This window comes from Capra hircus, chromosome 15 (assembly GCF_001704415.2).
Source record: "Capra hircus breed San Clemente chromosome 15, ASM170441v1, whole genome shotgun sequence".
NCBI classification, from domain to species: Eukaryota; Metazoa; Chordata; class Mammalia; order Artiodactyla; family Bovidae; genus Capra; species Capra hircus.
The window spans coordinates 19,359,905-19,376,517 of NC_030822.1; the positions used below are offsets into that span (position 1 = coordinate 19,359,905).

General features: G+C 43.1%; 1 protein-coding gene across 2 annotated transcripts in view; it reads right to left on the reverse strand.

Annotated features, from left to right (window-relative positions):
• Positions 1–12,557, reverse strand: part of QSER1 (glutamine and serine rich 1) — a 78,193-nt gene extending 65,636 nt beyond the window's left edge. The window contains exon 1 of one of the 2 annotated variants that reach the window (XM_018059280.1): positions 12,462–12,557. The gene's annotated coding sequence lies outside the window, so the exon portion shown is untranslated. Of the gene's footprint in view, positions 1–10,616; positions 10,689–12,461 lie in introns of those variants that run through there. The other variant, XM_018059282.1, reaches the window with a different exon arrangement.

The window sequence follows — 16,613 nt, forward strand, 5'->3', positions numbered from 1 at the left end:
ACAGGTTTAGTTGCTCGGCAGAGTGTGGGATCTTCCCAGACTAGGGATTGAACCCATCTCCTGCATTGGCGGGAAGATTCTTTACCATTGAGCCATCAAGAAAGCCCTAGATTAGCTTTTAATAGCAAGTCTGGAGCCATCATCTTCTATGCTGTAAGTTAGGATCACTGGGTCCAAACTTGCTCTTGTTAAAAAGAAAAAAGTAATACAAAGATACTAACAGCAAAAGACCATCTCTTGTTTTTTTTGTATCACCACTGACTGTTCTATTTAAACCCTATCCTTTCAAATGGTTCACATTCTTACTTTGGCACTGTCCATTGAACCTTATTTATATAGCTCTAGCCAAACCAAATTGATTTCAATAACTTAACGTCTATTTAAAAGGAGATAGTACCAGCTGTTCTAACAGATCAACATTCAGTTTGCTCAATATAAGAAATGTTTAAAAATGTTAAGCCATCTAATTTAGTTAGATCCAAGCAAAAGTATTTTAGCCTATCCACATTTTTGTGTTTATCATGCTTCACTAGGTCAGACAAATCTGGTCCCAAGTTAAATAGGATCAGTGATCACACAGTAATGAGAATGATGGCATTTAAGTCATACGAAGATTTCATTATTTTTTATTTAGTTATATCCTATAGGCCTACAAACATAGGATAAGCTACATAGTCAGGATCCCTAAAGAAACTTAAATGGAGGCCAAATTTAAACTCTGAGATATTAGAGTCAAGAAACATCCAAGGGTTAACAGACAGGAGTCAACAATAAACAAGAATATAGAAATACTTACTATCAAGGACTGACAAGCGCTACAAAGAAATTTAAAGCAGGGTACTGAGCAACACAGTGATAAAGTGGAGTACAGATGGGGACAGGGGCACTAAGGAGGGGCCTAACAAAGCAACCTTTTGAACGGAAAGAAGTGAGGGAGAAAGCCCTATAGACATTATCAGAGGGAAGAGTGGTCCTAGTACAGGAAACAGCCCAAAGACCCCAAGATAAGAGCATTCTTGTTGCTGTTCAAGGAACAATGGGAAAATGGTGTGCTTTTTTCAGAGATAAAAGAGACAGAGGTCAAGGGAGAATCTGTGGTCATGATTCTAGAGAAAAATATGAAAGAAAAATGAATGGATATGCTAAAACTAGGTCCATGCTCTCCCATTTACCTCTTCAGGTTATATAGTACCTCTATACATTTTTGAACACATGCTTACTACTGAATAAAAAGAAAAAAAAAAAAAAAAAACCTAACTGCAGAAAGGCCTAGGAGGGAAAAAGCCTAGCTAGACTGGCCCAAGGGAAATTCAGAAACTGTGTAACATCCTGGTAATAAGTCATCTAGTATGTTCCTAAAATTTAGAACAGCAGCAGCAGCAGCAACAAAGCATAAACATTTCACAAAGAAGGAAGACATTTTGTATGTAAGTTTAGCAGAAGAGTAGGCAATATGTTTTTAAACAAAGCTTGTAGTCTCACTTGCGTCACTGGGGGTGAGGGGGACCTCTTACTGAAGCACTGTTTCTCTTATTGAAGTACTGTTTCTCAGAGTAAAATACTTTTCAAAAGACTACCAAATATCACTATTTCAATTAGACTGCGATTTAAATCTACACTGCCTTCCTCATTCACCTTCCATTCTTCATAACCCTGTGTTTTCTCCTATCACTTAACCAAAATACCAGAAAATTTACAAAGTTATGTTTAATATTTATCATCTGTCTCACTTCACATACCCAGTTTACAAGTCATCAGAGCAGGGATCTAGGTTTTGTTCACTAATATATTCCAAGCTTCAAAAGCCATGACAGGCACTCAGTAAACATCTCTAAAATTCCCATCTTATGTTCAGTTCAGTTCAATTTAGTTGCTCAGTCGTGTCCGACTCTGCAGCCCCACAGACTGCAGCACACCAGGCTTCCCTGTCCATCACCAACTCCAGGAGCTTGCTCAAAGTCATGTCCATCGAGTTGGTGATACCATCCAACCATCTCATCCTCTGTCATCCCCTTCTCCTCCTGCCTTCAATTTTTCCCAGCATCAGAGTCTTTTCCAATGAGTCAGTTCTTCCCACTGGGTGGCCAAAGTACTGGAGTTTCAGCTTCAGCATCAGTCCTTCCAATGAATATTCAGGACTGATTTCCTTTAGGATTGACTGGTTTGATCTCCTTGAGGTCCAAAGGACTCATGAGTGTCTTCTCTGACACCACAGTTCAAAAGCATCCATCCTTTGGTGCTCAGCTTTCTTTATAGTCCAACTCTCACATCCATACATGACTACTGGAAAAACCATAGCTTTGACTAGACAGACCTTTGTCAGCAAAGTAATGTCTCTGCTTTTTAATAGGCTGTCTAGGTTGGTCATAGCTTTTCTTCCAAGGAGCAAGTGTCTTTTAATTTCATGGCTGCAGTGACCATCTGCAGTGATTTTGGAGCCCCCCAAAATAAAGTCTCTCACTGTTTCCATTGTTTCCCCATCTATTTGCCATGAAGTGATAGGACCAGATGTCATGATCTTAGTTTTCTGAATGTTGAATTTTTTTTTTTTTTGAATGGTGAATTTTAAGCCAACTTTTTCACTTTCCTCTTTCACTTTCCTCAAGAGGCTCTTTAGTTCTTCTTTGCTTTCTGCCATAAGGGTGATGTCATCTGCATATCTGAAGTTATAGATATTTCTCCCAGCAATCTTGATTCCAATTTCTCCCAGCAATGCTTCATCCAGTAGAGCATTTCTCATGATATACTCTGCATATAAGTTAAATAAGCAGGGTGACAACATACAGCCCTGATGTACTCCTTTCCCAATTTTGAAACAGTCTGTTGTTACATGTCCAAACTAAACACAATCACAGAAAACTAACCAAACTGATCACATGAATCCCAGCCTTGTCTAACTCAATGAAACTATGAGCCATGCTGTGTAGGGCCACCCAAGATGGACGGATCATGGTGGAGAGTTCATACAAAATGTGGTCCACTGGAGAAGGGAATGGCGAATCACTTCAACATTCGTGCCTTGAGAATCCCATGAACAGTACGAAAAGACAAACTGGGTGGGGCCACTGAGATTTGATGGTAAGGGAACACCTTGATGAAGAGAAGATTTTTAAGCAAAGATAAGAATGGCAAGGAGAGGGTGATAAACATCACTAGCATCACCTAAGAACTAGTTAGAAATGCAAATTGTTAGGCTCCACCTCAGATTTGATTCAAAAACTCTGGGGTTAGATCCAGCAACTTGTATTTCAACAAGCCCTCTGGGTGATTCTGAAGAACTCTTAAATTTGACAACCACTGATCTAGGGTTAGACTGAGTCAGAAAAGGGAATTACCAGAATTGTTTTGGCCTTAGGACATTTACATGTGCTCTTTCCTCACATCTTAGTGAAATGATACTTCTTCAAGCATTCTGAACTTGACTGTCAAATTAATCTTACTAAAACTCTTTTTTGGGGCTGATATCATCATCATGCCTGTTAAAAATCCAAATTTCAAAGCTCCCTACTGCGCGGTAGAGACTAAACTCCACTGTCTGTCATCAAAGGCCCTCGAAAATCTAGTACTAATACACTGTGGAAGAGTGTTACTCTGGTGACCTCTCCAATGAGGTCTTCTCTGTACTGCGCCCAGGACTGCTCTGACCAGTAACCTGCGACAGAAGTGATGCTGTGCCAGTTCAAGGACCTCCCCTTAACTAATCCAGCAGATCCCACTCCCTCCCACTTTGGAACACTTGCTCTCGGAAGTGCCTTCTTTCTGCTAATACTTTATGTCATTTAATCAAGGTTAACAAAAATTCAGATCAGTCTGTATGCAATACACCTGAAAAATGCTTCCTTAATCCTCTTGAGCTCAATATAACTTTTCCCTCGAAGTCCCCCAAACATTTTTATACCTCTTCAAAAAAAAAAAAAAAAAACACAAGCATTCTGCTCAGGACTATAGTCATTTCTTTCAAACACTGAATGTTTTATGTGCACTGACAATGTGCCAGATATTGTTCTAAGTGCTGACAATAATGCTCAGATGCTATACACTATTCTATATGCCAGACACCATTCTAAACGCTTTTCTGTGTTCTCATTCAATCTTCAAAAAAACTTCCTGTTTTCACACAAGGAACTTCAGGAACAGAACAATTAAGAGACTTCTTTAAGATCATACTGCAAGTAGTGGCTTCAAAATACAACCCCCTGCCCCAGAGCTTATCCTATCAACCATTTCTCTAAACTGCCTTCAACAGATGTGAACAAGATAGCTCCCTGCTCTCATGGAACATGCATTCTACTAGTGGTGGTTAGCAGTATGGGGAAGGGCAGTAGTAAGTGATACGTATGTGCTTAGTTGATCAGTCGTGTCCGACTCTTTGTGACCACATGGACTGTAGCCCACCAGGCTCCTCTGTACATGGGGATTTTCCAGGCAAGAATACTAGAGCGGGCTGCCATGCCCTCCTCCAGGGGATCTTCCCAATCCAAGAATCAAACCAGGGTCTCCTGCATTACAGGCAGATTCTTTACCAGCTGTGCTACCAGGGAAGCCAAGTGATACATATAAATCTACAAAATTACTTCACAGAGTGATAATACAATGAAGAAAATAAAACTCTGTGATATAATACAGTGATGAGAAGTTACTCTACATAGGGCCATCAGAGAAGATCTGAGGTGGTAACATCTGGGTGAAGACCTACATGTCCAGAAGTAGCAGCAAAGACCTGTAAAGAAACTCCAGATAAAAAGAACAACCAGTGCAGAATTCCTAAGACACAGATAATCTTAGCATGTTTCAGGAACAAAAATAAGGCCCATGTGGCTGAAGGATGGTGGATGGAGTGGAATGATTAGGCTGGAGAATGAGCCAAGGCTCAGATCCCTTACAACCTCAGAGACCACGATAAGGACTCTGTATTTTCCTGAGTAACACGAGGAGGTTGTAAGCAGGGTAATGACATTACCTGATTTATATGTTGAAATGTTAACTCTGCCTGTTAATAAACTCTATTATAGAAAGGCTAAAGTGGAAACAAGGAGGCAGCTCACTGTCCATGTGGGAACACATACATACGGAGATCAAACGAGCAGGATTTACTGAGGGAGTGGATATGAAAGAAATGAATTATAGATGGCTCCAAACTCTTAGGCATGAGCTACAAAGTAAATGGCAGCATTATTTACGGAGGTGGGAAGATTAAAGGAGAATGCGGTTGCGGGGTTAGGGCAATAATCATGTTTTAGATATATTATGTTGGAAATAGTTATTCAATACCCAAATGGAGATGACAGGGAGATAGCTAGATATGAATCTAGAGATAGAGATCTGAAAATAATTTGATATATATGGCAACTTCACCAAGGGTGAGTAGAAAGAGAAGGCTGGAACGCCAAGCTTCTTAGGTACTTCAGCAATTCAAAGCCAAGTAGAAGAGAGGCACCAAGCATATGATCCTGTAACCTTTCTCAAATACAAGTTTGTGGGTTTTTTTAAATGAAGCATAGTTGATGTATAATGTAAGTTACAGGTGCACAATACACTGATTCACAGTTTTTAAAGGTAACACTCCATTTATTGGATCGTAATACAGTGATTCAGTTTTTAAAGGTTACACTCCATTTACTGGATCGCAAGTTCTTTGAGAGGCAGGACAGTGTCTCCTTCATTTTTGCAGTACCCTGTAGAACTTAGCTTAGTAACAGAAACTCAGAGATGCTCAGTACATTTTAATGACTGAATGAATTTGACATTGGACTTCTCAAGCTTTCACTGCAGAAATATACTTGATAAAGGCAACAGTGCCTTGCATATAGTGGGCATGCAAATATTTGTTCAATGAAAGAAAGAAAAATCCTGTGTTTTAGTGCTCACACTGTTCCAGAGAGTATAACAAGGAAAGGAGGAAAGCAAGCAGCGGCTTACACCTCCACGCTTCCTACCAATGACAATCACAAATGCCCTAAACCCTTCATTCTGGTCCCGACTACAGAGCAGACAGGGAAGGTGGGGAATGGCACTAGAGACGGCAGCAAAGAACAAAGGGCTTCCAATTCCCATGCTAAAACAGAGTTCTGGTTTTCATGCCATAAGTAAGTATTAATATTAAACAACAATTATATACCAAGCTCAGATGGTAAAGCACCTGTCTGCAATGCAGGAGACCTGGGTTCGATCTCTGGGTTGGGAAGATCCCCTGGAGAAGGAAATGGCAGCCCACTCCAGTACTCTTGCCTGGAAAATCCCATGGACGGAGGAGCCTGGTGGGCTACAGCCCATGGGGTCACAGAGTCAGACACAACTGAGCGATTCCACTTTAACTTTCTTATGCCAGGCACTAGAGTACCATCTTCCCTGGTGGCTCAGTGGTAAAGAATCCATCTGCAGTGCAGGAGAGGCAGGATACACAGGTTCCCTAGGTTCGAAAGATCCTCTGGAGAAAGAAAAGGCAACCCACTCCAGTATTTCTGCCTGGGAAATCCCATGGACAGAAATCCCTGATGGGCTACAGCCCATGGGGTCACGAAGAGTCAGACTGACTTTGTGACTAAGCAACAAAAAAGTAAGTACCAGGTATAGAGCAGTAGGCAAAACACAGTGTTCCTCAAAGAACTTCCATTCTAAAGAGGAAGGCATCTATTACATAAACAGTATACATGCATGCTCAGTGGCTTCTGCTGTGTCCAACTCTTTGACCCTATGAACTGCAGCCCAACAGGCTCCTCTGTCCATGGGATTCTCCAGGCAAGAATACTGGAGTGGGTTGCCATTTCCTCCTCCAGGGGATCTTCCCAACCCAGGGATCAAACTAGCGTCCTTTCTGTCTCCTGCATTGCAGGTGGATTCTTTAGCACTGAGACACCTGGGAAGCCCCACCTAAACAGCATATAGGTATGTGATTACATTTCTAAGAATTTTGTTGAAACACAGTATGTATATACCATTGCACAGAACAACAGGGAGCAGAGGTTGAAAGGCAGCAGGTTTCTAATATGAAATACCTTAAGAAGTCAGGTTGGGAGATAGAGAAAGGGTGAGAGATAGGTGGAAGGGACAGGGTGTAGGAGAGCTTTAAGGTAGAAAGCAATTTAGGATGACCCAAGGAATTTTAAATGGACCAATAAATGCAGGACTATATTCAACACATTTCAGATTTTTAAAACCTTGACCTTAAGGTGTAGGAGTCGCAATGGAAAGGTACTAAGCAAAGAAACAACATGATCAAACTGGTAGATCTGTGTTTTTAAAAACCACTCTGGGACTTCCCTGGTGGTCCAGTGGTTAAGACTCCACGCTCACAATGCAAGGGGTCAGGTTTGACACCTGGTGAGGGAACTGATCCCAAATACTGCAAGAAAGATCCCAAGTGCCACAACTAAGACCCGGCATAGCCAAAAATTAAATCAAATTAAAATCACTCTGAATTCTATGAACAGAACAAATTGAAGTGAGAGAGGCAGAGGAATGGACTGGGAATTTGGGGTTGGTAGATGCAAACAATTACATTTAGAATGGATAAATAACAAGGTCCTACTGTATAGCACAGGGAACTATATCCAATCTCCTGGGATACACCATAATGGAAAAGAATATTTTAAAAAGAATGGAATATATATATGTGTAAAACTGAGTCACTTTGCTGTTCAGCAGAAATTGGCACAACATTGTAAATCAACCATGTCCTTGTGCTTAGTTGCTCAGTTGCATCTGACTTTTTTCGACCTCATGGAGCCAGCCAGGCTCCTCTGTCCATGGGGATTCTCCAGGCAAGAGTACTGGAGTGGGTTGCCATGCCCTTCTCCAGGGGATCTTCCCAACCCAGGGATCAAACCCAGGTCTTCCACATTGCAGGCGGATTCTCTACCATCTGAGCCACCAGGGAACCCCAAATCAACTATACTTCTGTTTAAAAAAAATAAAGGAATGAACTGAAGGAAGGAAAGGAAAGATTTAAGATTATTTAGTTATCCAAGAGAAAAATAATGGTGGCTTGGATCAGGCTGGAGCAGCAGAAACACAAAGTAGACAATTTCAAGACATTATTTAAGAGATGAAATAAAAGTCAGCAAGGTTTGGTGACAGAGCACGCACAACTCCCGGGTTCTGGCCTGAGCAACTAGATGAACAGAGGCGTGACTGAGAAAAGCTTCACTTGAGAAGCAGAGGTAGGGTGGATGGGGAAAGTATGAGCTCATCACTAATGATTCCTGCTACGTAGCCAATAAAAGCTCGAAGAGGTAGATGGATACGCAACCAGGTGCTCAGAAGAGGTTTGGGCTTTAGATGTATATATGGGCATCTCTAGAGATGGTATTTTAAGTCATGGGCATGGATGTGATATCCTAGGACAAAGCACAGAATGGACAAGAAATCCTACCAACCCCAAACCCTAAGGAAACAATATGTGGAGATTAGAAGAGTTAAGAACTAGTGAAGAACAGGAAAAAGCAGCAGCCCAGAGAGGAAAGAGGAAAGTCAGAAAGCACAGTGCTATGGAAATGAAAGGAAGTATGTTTCAATTAGGAAAAAAGATGGACAACAATGATAAAGAACACTGAAATAACGATATTAATGATGGTCAGGATTCCAGGCCAGTCATAAATGATCATTAACCCATTACACAGGCAGATTACAGTATCAGACTATCTAAGTAGTCCACTTCAGTAATGAAACATGCCCAGGTTTAAATCCCTGCTCCACTACTTACTTGCTATGTGGCTGTAAGTTTATTAATGTCACTACGTCTCAGTTTCCAATTCTTAAAAAAGAAGGTATAAACAATACCTACCTCAAAAGATTACTTTGAGGATTAAATAGTGTTTGCATTTATCACTTAAAATAGCAGCTAGCACAAGTAAGTTGTCAGTAACTGACATTACTTACAACATTACAAATTACTTACAACATTGTTTCTATGGGACATTACGAACAACATAAGTTTGTTCCAAATAACCTTTCACTACTTTGCGATTGTCTCAACTCCTTACAAATTGATCTTTCAGGTCTTATCCCAAAAGCCTTAAGGAAAATGCTAGATTTAAAACTTACTCAAAATGTCCTTGGGCTTACCCCTGTGGCTCAGTGGTAAAGAATCTGCCTGCAATGCGGAGAACCTGGGTTCTATCCCTGGGTCCGCCCTGGAGGAGCGCATGGCAACCCACTCCAGTACTCTTGCCTGGAGAATCCCATGGACAGAGGAGTCTGGCAGGCTATCATCCATAGGGTGGCAAAGAGTCGGACAGGATTGAAGCAAGTGAGTATGCACACAAAATGTCTTTAATATAGTAGCTGACCACTTCTGGAGAAGCTAACCATTGTTTTGTTTTTTGGAAGGATGACCTATCACACTCATTACATTCATACTAAAATCAGGATGAATTTATAATTTATTTAGGAAATTCTAAAAACTGGTGGCAAAAAAGACTGTTTCGAGTCAAAAAGGCAAAACAAATACAATTTTATTTTAAAACAAAATTATTTCCGTTTAGTCATCTTCTGGTGTATACTCAAATACCAACACAACATCTATCATAACTATGATGAAATGGCCTGTCTCTTCCTATTCTGTTCAAAGACACAAATGTCAGGGAGAGAAAAGGTGCAGGTCTGTAGCTTCCTGATGATCATCTTATATCCAAAAACATGCAAAGGTATTTAGAGTACCTAAAATAGCCCCACAAAGAATATTTCTAACTGCATGGTGACAGATAAAGATATATGCTCATTTGCTCCCTAAAACTAAGAGGACAAATAAATGGAAATGTATATACAATCAGGTCTTATCCCTGAAATTTCCATGTACACAGCAAGAAATATTTTAGAAACATTCAGAAATCTCTATACACTCTATTTAAAGTGAAATGCTAGAGTTTTCTCATTCGCTCTTTATTTTTCAATTGTTAAACCAATGGAAATATCTAGTATCTTGTGGAGCTGTTATATCAAGAAAGTATTATACCAGAACTCATGAAAAAATGTTTACCATGCTATTTCCTATGAACTGATGAAAATGTTTCATTTCAGGACCAAGTAAAGACATAAAGTAGAATGTTAGATCCCATATCAGTAACAACTGAACATCACTACCATCTGTTAGCTTCTGAATAGGTTATTGGAAACAAGGTGACAGACAGGCTAACTCCTTGTGGATAAGTATCCACATCACATCATCACAACCAGTATTCATTTGCACCTTCAAGAAAAACTGCCACAAGGGGGAACAAAAACATTCAACTGATACATGAATTATGAAACAGCTTTTCAAAATGTTATAGAAAAATATGAACAGTCTTCTGAAAACACACAATACTTAGAGACTTACAGGGCATATTTCAGATTCAGTATTTTTTATATAACTGAAGAGAGCACTCGCACAGAATAAAATGAGGTACAATTAAGAAGTGTGTGTAGCCCTGTACAGATGGCCTGATCCTAACACAAGATGTTAACAAAGCAAGTTCATGGGGGAGGGGGAAAGCCTGCATTTTCTATGCTATAATTTAGCTAACTCCACCCCCAAAATATATTTTAAGAGGGGAGGGGCTGAGCATTTAAGAATCAATGGTTTTCAATAAACAAAATAAATCCCTTTTAGATTATGTGTTCCAAATAAATCTACTTACTGTTTTCAAATGTGTTTGGGAAGTCATTCTTTGTTACTTTGATAAATAACATTTGGAAAATATGACAAGTAGATTTTAGTTTCTTGCCTCAGAAGTATTCTGCTAAAAGAAACAACAGAAATAACTAGATAGCATTTGTTTCATGTACCTAATAAAACATTTGTCATTTAAAACATAAACTATGGTGCATAAACACCTATCATTGTTCACTGAAGAGAAAGTAACTTTAATTTGTAAATTATGGTATATATGCAAAAGCTCCTTGTAAAACGACAGTCAAATTACCACCAAAAAAATAAATAAATAAAAGGGAAAAGTGCCAAACATTTTTCATGAACTCCTTAAACTGTATATAATCCAAAGTTATGACTATTTCTGAGAGGTCTCAGCATTTAATTATTTACCTCCACATCGGCACATCACATTATTATTTTCTTAACCCCATATCTTTTAAACAAAGGACCTTAAATTTTCTATGAAAGCCTATTTTCCTTTTCTTGAACGAATTTTTTCTCATTCTCTCAACAATCATCCCAAGGTACTATCTAAGACAAAGACCAGTTACTCTTCGCACAGACTTTCCAAATCATGAAAGTGCAACTTCTACAAAGAAGAAAACCTAGAATACTGTAATATATATAAAGTAAAAAAAAAAAAAAGTTCACTTCTGTTGTGACAATAATAAAAAAAATCTGATGAGATCATAAAGCCACGAAGCTTCCTGTTGGTAGCTGAGGATGAAGTCATTAGCAACCCAGGATTCCCTGGTCCTTGTAATCAGAAGCTGCACCTACCAGATTTCTGCATTGTTCGGCAGAGGTGGCTTTAAAACACCCCGCTCCCAAATCTTCCAAACCAAACCACGCCTTCCAGTTATCATTCAAATGGACCGTTTCACAGTGTAGCTACTACACATTTCCCGCGAGCTTAAACGTCTAGTAAGAGTCAACATTTTAGATTCCCTCGGTCATGCTGGAGCAAAGATGAACTCTTGAACCCCACGCTACATAATGAGCCGGGGCTTCAGAAACGAGATGGAGAGGCATGCTTCGGTTCTTCAACCTTTACGGCCTTCACTGACCGCCCCCCTCCTCCGGTTTCTTCCCAACTCTTAGTCACCCCAAGACACAGAAGGCAAAGAGAGAGTCCTTACTTCCTGCTGTTGTTAAGAGGAGGACACCCAAGAGTAAGTTTGAACGCATGGAAGAGAAACAGCTTCATCTTGGCCACCACTGCGAACATATGTCACCCAGCCCAGGCGCAGCGTTCGCATCCCCGGGCCCCCTCCCAGGCACCCACGTCCCCGGGATTCTCCCGCAGCACAGACCACCCCCTCGCCCCAGGTCCCCCAATGTCAGAGACTTGGCTCCGCGCCTCTTGCGCTCTCGCCTCCCCCACCCTCACGCTCACCGCCGGGGCCCCCCAGACCACATTGTCCGTCACAATACAATGGAATGTCACTGCCCCGAACTCCTCGGTGCCCCGCTTGGCCCCCCGGCACGAGTCCCGAGTTCCCCTGATCGCCGAGTTCAGCCAGGAACCCAAACTTCACCATGTGGAAGCCCAGGACGCGGAGGTGACGGGGACCCACGACTCCCGCCCAAGCCTCCCTTTTACCCACGCTCCCCAGCTGCGAATCCCGCATCGGGCGCCCCCACCCACCCTGAAACCACCCCACAGGAGTTACCAGCAGCCTCTACCGGCAGGGTGAGGGCGAGGAGACGAGCAGGGGGGTGCTCCCCGCCGACCCGAACCCTCGGGCGGGGCTGCACGGGGGCGAAGGCCCCAAACGCATCCCCGGCCTTTCCCGGCCCGCCAGGACCCCCCGCCGCCCACTCTCCCTACCTGGCCTTGAGGCTAGGGCTGCTACCGCCGCTGCCGCTGCTGCTGGAGGCGGCGGCCGCGGCTCGGGGTTCGTAGGCCCAGGCGGGGGCGGGGGGTGGTGCGGCGGCGGCGCTGGAGGGGGCGGCGGGGGGCGCGGGCGGCGGCGGCGGCGGCGGCGGGTCGGCGAAGCCGGAGGTCGCGTAGTTCCTGTCCATCGTGGGGGCGGCGGAGGGCGGGCGGGCTGCGGTGGGGGCTCCTCTAGGGCCCAGTGAGAGGGGGGCGGGAGGGGAGGGATGGGGCGGGGGGAGGAAGAGGAGGCGGCGGCGGCGGAGGGAGCTGCCCCCTCACATGGCCGCGGGCGAGCGGGCGGAGGGCGCGCTGGCCGGTCTGTGCAGGGGGGAGCCGGGCCGCGGTGCGCCGCGAGGCCCCAGCTGGGCGTCAGGGGAGCGGCGGCATCCGTGGCCGGGACTCGCGGCGGCGGCGGCGGCGGTGGCTGCGCCCCATGTTGGTGGATTTCCCAAGATGCACCTCCCGCCCCCCCTCCGCCCCGCGGCCTCGCCCCGCCTCCCCTCGGCGCCCCGCGCTCGCGGCTCGCGGGTAGAGACGGCCTCCTCCTCCGCTGCTGCCGCTGCCGCCGCCTCTGAAAGGCCAGCCCGGGCGGAGAAGGCTTGAGGCCTGCCCGGCCCAGGCTGGCTCCGGGAATCGTAGTGGCGGCCGCCAGCCCTAGCCCGCGAGCCGCGGACTTCCCGCCCTCGGCTGCTCCAGGGAAAGCCGTCGGCGCTCGCCGCGCCCCGCGTGGGAAGGGGCCGCGCCTGCCGGGCTCCTCCGCGAGGGAGGGGGAAACTGAGCGGAAACCCGGCGCGGGGTGCTGCGGCGGGGGAGGCTTGTCAACGCTTTGCCTGGAGTTCGTTATTTGACCCTTCGAGTTATTTTGAGTGACTCAAATACTCAGTTCCCACATCGCGACTCCTTTCTCTGCGCCTCGTCCCAAACCAGAAACAGCTGAGCAGACTGTTTTACAGTTCCGTTTACTCCCTTCCTGCCCAAAGCTTGCTGGGCTAGAGGACCCTTTTCCTGCTGTTAGGGGAGATTTATATTCAAAGAGATTCAAATTCAAACGTATTCTTTTCCAACCCTCGTTGAAAGGACCTTTCCCTGGAGGGCTCTTATTAACTGTCCCCACCCCCACCTTAGGGGTTTTTCTCATTCTGGGTTTCAGAATCTTCTGTCCCAGGATGAATACTGCCTCTTCATTGATTAATACAGCCACCATCTGGATGACTTTAATTACCATAAATTTAAACTTACTGTGCACACACTGTGTTGGAGTTTTTTGTTTGAGGCTTGGAACTTCAGCAGGACTCTATCCAAACGTTTCCTGTCCGGCGTCCAGGTTGTTTGGGGGAGGAGGGGAATTAAAGATTATTTGCGGTTCCCTATTGTATATGAGAGTTGTTGTTTCTTCTAGTAACTTATGAGTAGTGAAACAAGAATCATAGAAACTACTATTTGGTCCTTAAGGCATAAAGTAAAAGTTAATAACGGTGAAGTTGATTGACCATCACCCTTTTTAAAAATCAATACAGGTTTAACACCTATTTATGTGCTTAGTACAGAAATCTATCCCTCAAGATAAGCTTAACATGAAGGTTAAACAAATCAGACAGGCATCGTAGAAGACAATAAATCTAATACATTAACTCTGATCACCATGCAAAAAGGAACTTAAACTTCACTAATCCCTGGTTTTGGACCTGCTGTTCCTTCTGAGATTAATTTTGTCCTGGAAGATTCTGTTTTCCTCCTGGCGCCTACATCCTTTTGTTCCTATTCATTCCTTTTTTTGTAAGTCTGTCGTCACCTGTGCTGCTTGGAGTCCTGTCCCGGGGTGGGGAAGCAAGGAAGTGAGTAGTCGTTATTTACAAATGAATTCAAATGTGTGGACACCAGTGACTTTGCCGATTTTATGTTAATCCCAGTATGCATTTTCTGAGGACATCTTTGAAAAGTGGTTTTCTTTGGAGAAGGAATTTGCCAGATAATCTAGGACCCTGCAGAGAAGTAACAAATATTCCATACAACATTTATTTTTCTTACTTCTGACTGGAGATCTGTAATCTATATAAATAAAGCAAACTTATAAGTATTTTTGTGAGCACTAACGTTTTGCCTGTATGAAAAGTGGAGTGGCATGTTATAAATGTTTTATGGCAGTTTGATACTCACAACTGGTACTCAGAACTTATGCAGGCAATACCAAACAAGTGGCAATAAAACCTTTATAGTCCCTCACACCATTATGTGGTTTGTTTATGTCACATAAATCAGAGAAAAAATATTAAAGGAAAATTTTAGTATTTTAAAAATAATATTAGTCTCTCACCATATGTGATGTTTCTTTGCCCATTAAGTGAAATTTAGTTTACGTTAAGTCAATGCAAGTATATTTCCGATGTTACAAAATGTCTACAAATAACATCATAAAACATCACAGTCTTTTTGATAAAATTGATGATGCTTTGGCCACCTCATGCGAACAGTTGACTCATTGGAAAAGACCCTGATGCTGGGAGGGATTGGGGGCAGGAGAAGGGGACGACAGAGGATGAGATGGCTGGATGTCATCACCAACTCAATGGACATGGATTTGGGTAAGCTTCAGGAGTTGGTGATGGACAGGGAGTCTTGGTGTGCTGCAATTCACGGGGTCACAAAGAGTCGGACATGACTGAGCGACTGAACTGAACTGAATGATATTACCTGAAGAATGTCGTCTTCCCTACGACATACTCCCAACACTGCAAACTTTTCATGTTATCTTTCAGGTAATTCCCAACCCAGCTGTTTGAATCTGATCTGTTGTTCTTATTGTTTAGTCTGTAAGTCTTGTCCAACTCTTTTGCACCCCCGTGAACTGTAGCTCACTAGGCTCTTCAGTCCATGGGATTTCCCAGGCAAGAATACTGGAGTGGGTAGCCATTTCCTTCTGCACGGGATTTTCTTGATCCAGAGATCAAACCTGTGTCTGTTGCATTGAAGGCGGATGCTTTACCACTGAGCCAGCCAGGAAGCCCTTTAAGTCTGATTCAAACAGCACCAAAAGTTACCAGTGAGCCTTGTTGTTCTTGTTTTAAATAAAAATATTCATTCCATTTTTTTTGCCTGTGGAATTTAAGATCCAGATCAACTGTTGTGTCTTTCATGACATTTCCTCATCTTTCCAAGGCAAAACCAATTGCTTCCTTTTCAGTTGCTCTATGGTGCCTATTGCATCTATTGTATTTAACACTATCTTGTTGCATTATGGTTAGTTGTATATCTGCCTCTTTCTCTCACGGATCATGAGTTCCTTAAAGGAAGGAGTTGGGTTTAATTCATCCTTCTATTCTCAGTACTTAGTGCTACACCTGACATTAGGCTCTAAATACATATTTATTGAATGAATAAATCCAAATACAATTTTTTAAGTACCCATTCAGAAATTCCATTTAATCATTTACATACTCTTCTGGAAACAAAGGCAACTTGGTTGCAAGATCAATTAAAATCCTACACTTAGAAGTCTTTCCTCCTCTCCCACCCATGTCTTCAATTCCTTCTGAGTTTTATTGTCTATAAGTTAGTGATGTCTCCAAAACTGTCCATGATGGACTTACTGGTGGTCCAGTGGTTAAGACTTTGTGCTCCCAATGCAGGGCACGAGGGTTCAATCCCTGGTCGGGAAACTAAGATCCCACATGCTACAAGGCACGACCAAAGAAAAGAGTGTCCATGGACACTCTCCTCACATTTCCCACCTTCTTCCCATCCCATTAGAAAATCACCATGTATTTAAACTGGTAGGAAGCTTAGCGTAGTTCATCACTTTCATTCATTGAGGAAACTGAAGCCCAGGGTTCAGATTGTTTTAGGTTAATAGAGGCATTCAGTTGAGGGAGGAAGTAATGAAACTATCTCCACTGAGGCAGCCTTGTTTTTTTAGCTTGTGGGGAAATGCAGTGTTGGGGGTTGACAGATTTGAAATGTAGTCAGTAACTCCATATATTCTAATGTTACGAAAAGACTAACCGTTATTTAGAAAGATGCAAGGAGGTCAAGTTCTGCGGCAATTGGGTTGATTAGGGGAGGGGTCTTATTCTTCCATTTTCCCTTTCTCTTCTGGCATATAATCCT